The sequence below is a fragment of the Chiloscyllium punctatum genome, chromosome 29 (assembly GCF_047496795.1).
Source record: "Chiloscyllium punctatum isolate Juve2018m chromosome 29, sChiPun1.3, whole genome shotgun sequence".
NCBI classification, from domain to species: domain Eukaryota; kingdom Metazoa; phylum Chordata; class Chondrichthyes; order Orectolobiformes; family Hemiscylliidae; genus Chiloscyllium; species Chiloscyllium punctatum.
In genome coordinates, this window is record NC_092767.1 from 56,172,275 (window position 1) to 56,179,941 (window position 7,667).

Consider the following 7,667-nt stretch of genomic DNA (forward strand, 5'->3'; position numbering starts at 1 on the left):
TTGTTTTTAGGAAGGTAGTGGTCACAGATGTTGAGGATGATGTCTATGGAGCATTGGTGAGTCTCTGCAGTGTGTATTGTCAATGATACTCAGTGCTGCTATTGAACGCCGGTGGTGGATGGACTGAATGTTTGTGAATGCGGTGCTAATCAAACTGGGTACTTTGTCGTAGAAGAGAAAATGTTGGAGAAACTCAGCAGGCCTGGTGTACCTGTGAAGAGAGAAAGAGAATGAATGTTTTTAGTCTGACATGACACCTTGTCAACACTGTTCTGAATAAGAGTTATATTGGACTGAAAAGGTTAACTCTATATTTCTCTCCACAGGTGTTGCCAGACTTGCTGAATTTCTCCAGTGCTTTCTGATTTCATTTTGGATTTTGAGTGTCTGCAACATTGTGCTTTTATCTGGCTGCTTGGTCAGGCTGGGATCCCATTTCTTGAGGGATCTTGGAGATATTTCCATCCAGGCAAGTGGGGAGTATTCCATCACACTCCTGACGTGTGCCTTGGAGATGGGGGAGAGGCTTTTGGAGCCATGAGGTCCATCCCTCACTGCAGTGTTCCTGCCCCCTGAGCTGCTCTTGTAGCCACAGTACTTACATTGTAAACCCATTTCATATTCAGCTCAATGGGAACTCCCAGCTTGTTGATTTTGGGGGATTCAGCAACAGCAAAGCGTTGAATGTCAAAAGGCGTTATCGATGTGATCTCTTCTTGGAGGTGATAATTGTTTCGCATTTGTGTGGCACAAATGTTAATTGCCATTTGTCAGCCCAGGCCTGGAACATAGAACATAGAACATGACAGTGCAGGACAGGCCCTTCGGCCCTCGATGTTGTGCCGACCTGTGAAACCAATCTCAAGCCCATCCAACCTACACCATTCCATTATCATCCATATATTTATCCAATGACCATTTAAATACTGTCAAAGTTGGCAATTCCATGCCCTTACTCCTGTCTGAGGAAGGAAACTACCTCTGACATCTGTCCTCTATCTATCACCCCTCAATTTAAAGCTCTGTCCCCTCATGCTAGCCATCTCCATCTGAGGAAAAAGGTTCTCACTGCCCACCCTATCTAATCCTCTCATCATCTTGTATATTTCTATGAAGTCACCTCTCAACGTCCTTCTCTCTAACAAAACAGCCTCAAGTCCCTGAGCCTTTCTTCATAAGTCCTTCCCTCCAAACCAGGCAACATCCTGGGAAATCTCCTCTGCACGCTTTCCAAAGCTTCCACATCCTTCCTATAATATGGCGACCAGAACTGTACCACATTTCTAGTGTGGCCGCACCAGTGTTTTGTACAGCTGCAAGATGACCTCATGGCTCCAAAGCTCAATCCCTCTCCTAATAGAAGCTAACACACTGTACACCTTCTTAACAACCCTATCAGCCTGGGTCGCAACTTTCCGGGACCTATGTGTATAGACATGGTGATACGGTGGTACAGTGGTTAACACTGCTGCCTCACAGCGCCAGAGACCCCGGTTCAATTCCTGCCTCAGGCAACTGACTGTGTAGAGTTTGCACATTCTCCCTGTGTCTGTGTGGGTTTCCTCCCACAGTCCACAAATGTGCAGGTTAGGTGAATTGGCCACACTAAATTGCCTGAAGAAGGGCTTATGCCTGAACCGTCGATTCTCCTGCTCCTTTGCTGCCTGACCTGCTGCGCTTTTTCAGCTCTGATTTCCAGCATCGGCAGTCCTCACTTTCTCCATGCTAAATTGCCCGCAGTGTTAGGTAAAGGAAGAAATATAGGGGAATGGGTCTGGGTGCGTTGCATTTTAGCGGCTCGGTGTGGACTTGTTGGGCTGAAGGGCCTGTTTCCACACTGTAAGTAATCTAAGACACTGAGATCTCTCTGCTCACCACACTACCAAAAATCTTGCCATTAATGCAGTACTCCATATTCCTGTTCCTCCTACCAAAGTGAATCACCTCACACTTTTCCGCATTAAACTCTATTTTCCACCTCTCATCCCAGCTCTGCAGCTCACCTATGTCCCTCTGTAACCTGCAGCATTTTACCACACTACCCACAACTCCACTGACCTTCGTGTCATCCACAAATTTAACAAACACATCCTTCTATATCCTCATCCATGTCATTTATAAAAATGACAAACACCAGTAGACCCAATACAAATCCTTGTGGTATACCACTAGTAACTCCCCAATAAACATTTCCCATCAACAACCACCCTCTGTCTTCTGATAGCTCACCAATTTCTGATGCAGAAAGCTAAATCACCCTCAATCCCATGTCTCTGTATTTTATGCAATAACATACCATGGAGAACCTTATCAAATACCTGACTGAAATCCACATACACCATATCAACCACCTTACCCTCATCCACCTGTTTTTTCATCTTCTCAAAGAACTCAATAAGATTTGTGAGGCACGATCTCCCCTTCGCAAAACCATGTTGACTATCCCTAATCAACTTTGTCCTTTCTGGATGATTATAAATCCTAACTCCTATCACCATTTCCAACACTTTATCCACAATCAAAGTAAGGCTCCCTGGTCTCTAATTACCAGGGTTCTCTCTACTCCCCTTCTTGAACAAGGGGACATTTACTATCCCTCAGTCTTCTGGCACTATTCCTGAAGACAATGACAGCATAAAAATCAAAGCCAAAGGCACTGCGATTTCCTCACTGGCTTTCCAGAGAGTCCTAGGATAAATCCCGTCTGACCCAGGGGACATATCTATTTTCACACTGACTAGAATTGCTAACACTTCCTCCTTATGAACCTCAATCCTATCAAGTCTAATAGTTTGTACCTCAGTATTCTCCTCGACAACATTGCCTTTTTCCAGTATGAATACTGATGAAAAATATTCATTTAGTGCCTCTCCTATCTCCTCGGACTTCACACATATCTTCTCATTAATGTACTTGACTGGTCCTAATCTTACTGCAGTCATTCTTCTTTTCCTGATATACCGTTAGAAAGCTTTAAGGTTTTGCTTGATCCTACCTGCCAAAGATTACTCATGTCCCCTCCTGCCTCTTCTTAGCTCTCTCTTTTGGTCCTTCCTGGCTAACTTGTAACTCTCAAGCACCTTAGCTGACCCTTCACGTCTCATCTTTTCTTAAGCCTTCTTCTTCCTCTTGACAACAGATACAACTTCTTTAGTAAATCACGGTTCCCTCGCGCAATCTCTTCCTCGCTGCCTGACAGGTACATACTTATCAAGGACATGCAGTAGCTGTTCTTTCAAAAAGCTCCACATTTCAATTGTGCCCATCCTCTGCAGTTTCCTTCCCATCCTATGCATCCTAAATCTTGCCAAATCACAGCATAATTGCCTTTCCCCCAACTATATCACTTTCCCTGCGATATATCCCTGTCCCTTTCCATCACTAAAGTAAACATCACCTAATTGTGGTCACTATCACCAAAGTGCTCACCTACCTCCAAATCAAAACCTGGATGGGTTTATTACCCAGTACCAAATCCAATGTGGCCTCGCCCCTTGTTGGCCTGTCTATATATTGTGTCAGGAAACGCTCCTGCACACATTGGACAAAAACTGACCCATCTAAAGTACTCGAACTACAATGTTTCCAGTCAATATTTGGAAAGTTAAAGGCCCCCAGAACAACGACCCTGTTACTTTCTCTCCTATCCAGAATCATCTTTGCAATCCTTTCCTCTACATCTCTGGAACTTTTTGGAAGCTTATGGAAACTCCCAACAGGGTGATCTCTCCTTTCCTGTTTTTAACCTCAGCCCATTCTACCTCAGTACACAAGTCCTAATCAAATGTCCTTTCTGCCACCATAACACTGTCCTTGACTAACATAGCCACACCTCCCCCTCTTTTACCACCTTCCCTGTTCTTACTGAAACATCTAAACCCCGGAACCTGCAACAACTATTCCTGTCCCTGCTCCATCCATGTATCTGAAATTGCCAAAACATCGAAGTCCCAGATACCAACCCATGCTGCAAGGTCACCCACCTTATTCCAGATGCTGCTGACGTTGAAGTGGACACACTTGACACCACCTTCCTGCCTGCAGATGCATTCCAGCCACCTTGAAACCTTATTTCTGACCTCACTATTCTTGCCCTCCTGGACACTGGAGTTACAATTCAGTTTCCCATCCCCCTGCTGAATTAGGTTAGACCCTCCCGAAGAGCATTAGCAAACCTCCTCCCCAGGACAGTGTACCCCTGTGGTTTAGGTGTAGACCATCCTGTTTGTACAGGACCCACCTACCCCAGAATAAGCCCCAATTATCTAGGTATCTAAATCCCTCCCTCCTGCACCATCCCTGTAGCCACATGTTCAACTCTTCACTATTCTTTGCTAGCATGTGGCATGGGTAACAAACTGGAGATGACATCTCTCTGTTTGTTCTAGCACTAAGCTTCAACCTAACTCCCTGAATTTCAGTCTTAAATCCCCATCCCTTTTCCTACCTATGTCATTGGTGCCTATGCGGACCATGACTTGGGGCTGCTCCCCCTCCCCCTCAAGGATCCTGAAAACACGATCCGAGACATCATGGAGCCTGGCACCTAGGAGGCAACTAAATCAAACGTGTTTCTCTCTCGTTTCCACAGAACCTCCTATCTGTTCCCCCAAACTGTTGAGTTCCCAATGACTAATTCTCTGCTTCTCTTTCCCTTTCCTTTCTGAGCAACAGGGACAGACTCTGTGCCAGAGGCCTGTACCCCATGGCTTACCCCTGGTAAGCCATCCCTCCCAACGGTATCTAAATCAGTATGATGTTAATAAGGGGAACAGCCACAGGGGGTTCCTGCACTGTCTGCCGGTTCCCTTTCCACCCCCTGACTGTAACCCACCTACCTTTCCCCTGTACCTGAGGTGTGACACCCTACCTATAACTCCTCTCAATTACTCCCTCAGCCTCCTGAATGATCCGAAGCTCATCCAGCTTTGTGCCCAGTTTCCTAACACCGTTTCAGAGGAGCTGAAGTTGCCAGGATCTTGCTGCAGAGCCACATGGAGTGCTTCAGTATCTGAGGAGGGAAGAATGCTGCTGAACATTGTGCGAGTATTAGCAAACCCTCGGACTCATGACATTCTGCCTGAGGGAAGGTCAGTTATACAGTCACTAAAGATAGTTAGGGCTAGGACACAATCTTGAGGACCTCCTGTTGTGAGCGCCTGGAGCTCAGATGGCTGACCTCCACCCACCGCACCAATTGCTGCGGGTATGGAGTCACATGGAGCCCAAACAAGACAAGGACAGCCCTAATCCCTGAAGGGCATTAGAGAACCAGATGGGTGTTAACAACAATTGACAGGGGTTTCGTGGTCACCATTAGAGTCATAATTCCACATGTTTATTAAATTGAAGTTCTGATATCTGTCATTGATAGGATTTGACCCGGGTCCACGATAAGAGTTGGGAAGTATCTGAATATGAACCAGTTCGATGGCTGGCCTCCTGGCTGATTTAGAATCCAACTTGACATTTCTGTCCCAATTTTGAAATAAAAGTTTAAGTTTTATTATTAATCATTGAGTGTCATATTAATTTGTCTGTATTTGGTCCCTTGAAAATGGGAACACAGACAGACTGAGTGAGAGCTGTCAACTCCATGAACTTGAATCCTATCTGAACGATTGTGAGATCACCCAATCTGATCCTGATTGACATAGGTTCGTGACTTCGCTTAATACATTGTTTAAAGGAAATATAGATGAGCAAAGTAAATTGTTTTCCCACGCAAAGGAAAGTATCACGTAGAAAGGCGGAAACATTATTTACGTGTGTGATGTATATCTTCTCTGTGTGTGAGACTGTGTGTGAGAGGGAGAGAGAGAGAGAGAGAGAGAGAGAGGGAGGGAGAGAGAGGGAGAGTCAGAGAGAGAGATCTCGAATCATAGAGATGTACAATACAGAAACAGTCCCTTTGGTCCAACTCATCCAGGTATCCTCAGTTAATCCCATCCCATTTGCCAGCACTAAACCCTTATTGTTTGTATACCCTTCTGGATGCCTTTTAAATGTTGCAATTTTACCAGCCTCCACCACTGTTAGCTCATTCCATACTTGCACCACTCTCTGCATGAACAAGTTGCCTCTTAGGTCTCTTTTAAATTTCTCCCCCGAGCCCAGGTAAAGTCTTTGTCTGTTTGTCTTCTCCATGCCCCTCATGATTTAATAAGCCTCGATAAGGTCTCCCCTCAGCCTCCAACACTCAGGGAAAACAGCCCCAGCCTGTTCAGCCTCTGCCTACAGCTCAAATCTTCGAACCATGGCAACATGCTTGTAAATCTTTTCTGAACGCTTTCAAGTTTCACAACATCCTTCCGATAGGAGGGAGACCAGATTTGCACACAGTTATCCAAAAGTGGTCTTGTACAGATGTAACATGCCCTCTCAACTATTACAGTCAATGCACTGACCAATAAAGGAAAGTATACCAAATGCCTTCTTCACTATCCAACCTGCCTGTGACTCGACTTTCAAGGAACTATGAACCTGCACTCCAAGGTCTCTTTGTTCAGCAACAAAACCCCAAGACATTACCATGAGTGTCTAAGTCCTGCTCTGATTTGTCTTTCCAGAATGGGTTTACACTGAGGTCACATTGATGGCCCTGGCTGGTCTAGAAAGGGTTTCGGAAGACCACCCTCTCTCTGTGGTAGTGCACAGCCTGCTATCGGTCAGATGGGTTTTGTAACAACCCACCTCTCAGTGACACCTGGTGATTCCCATTCCTTGATGGAAAGGGATTGTGTTGGTGGATCTTGTTCAGGCAGCTCGCTCCAAATGGGAGCCCAGATACAGCAGGGCAATGGGTGGGTTCAGCAGGTCATTAGGAATGTGGAGACAATGGGGGCTGCAGATAGAGCGTGGTGCTGGAAAAGGCACAGCAGGTCAGGCAGCATCTCAGGAGGAAGAGAGTCAGGTTTCAGGGAGGACCCTTCTTCAGGACAGTTACAGTGACCAATGTTGCCAAAATTCAGGTTTTATTTATCTGAGGGCTGTGCTGTACCACCGGTGGCTGGGGGTGGGGTGGGGGAATCTCCTGCCCGAAATGTCGACTCTCTTGTTCGTGGGATGCTGCCTGACCTGCTATACCTTTTCCAGTGCCATGCTCTATCAGGTCAGGTCATTAGAGGGGAGAAGTAATGGTCAGCATGGATGACGTTAAATATCTTGTGTGTTTTCGTCAGTCTGTGGATGTTTGGGGGCATAGTATTTGTGAGGACAGATCACTGGGAGGATTGTTGAGCACAGGGGCCCAACTATGATGTGTATTGTTGAATTATTGAATTGTCAGAAAGACGGGTGTGTGATGTGCCATTTGTAAAATGATGCAGCGTGCCGTGGTACAGTGTCTCATCGGACAAACACTGAGATCTGGAATATTGTGGCAGCAGCTTGTCAAAAAAGGATAAAACATTTTGCCCAACAGGATGTTTCCCAAGTTGCCCTTAGGTGCTGTTATCCCTTGATGTTCCCCAAACAATAATGGTCTGCATGAAAGTGCTTTCATTTGGGATTATTATTTTGTCTTTGGCTATCAATTTTGATCAATATTCCTTAGGCTGCAACGCCAAGCTGTGGTACAATTCGAGTGATCTCCATGGAGAATGCTGGGTAAACTGTGGGGTTGCCTCGCCCCAGCGTGCACTCCCAATCTGGGAGAGGGAATCTCC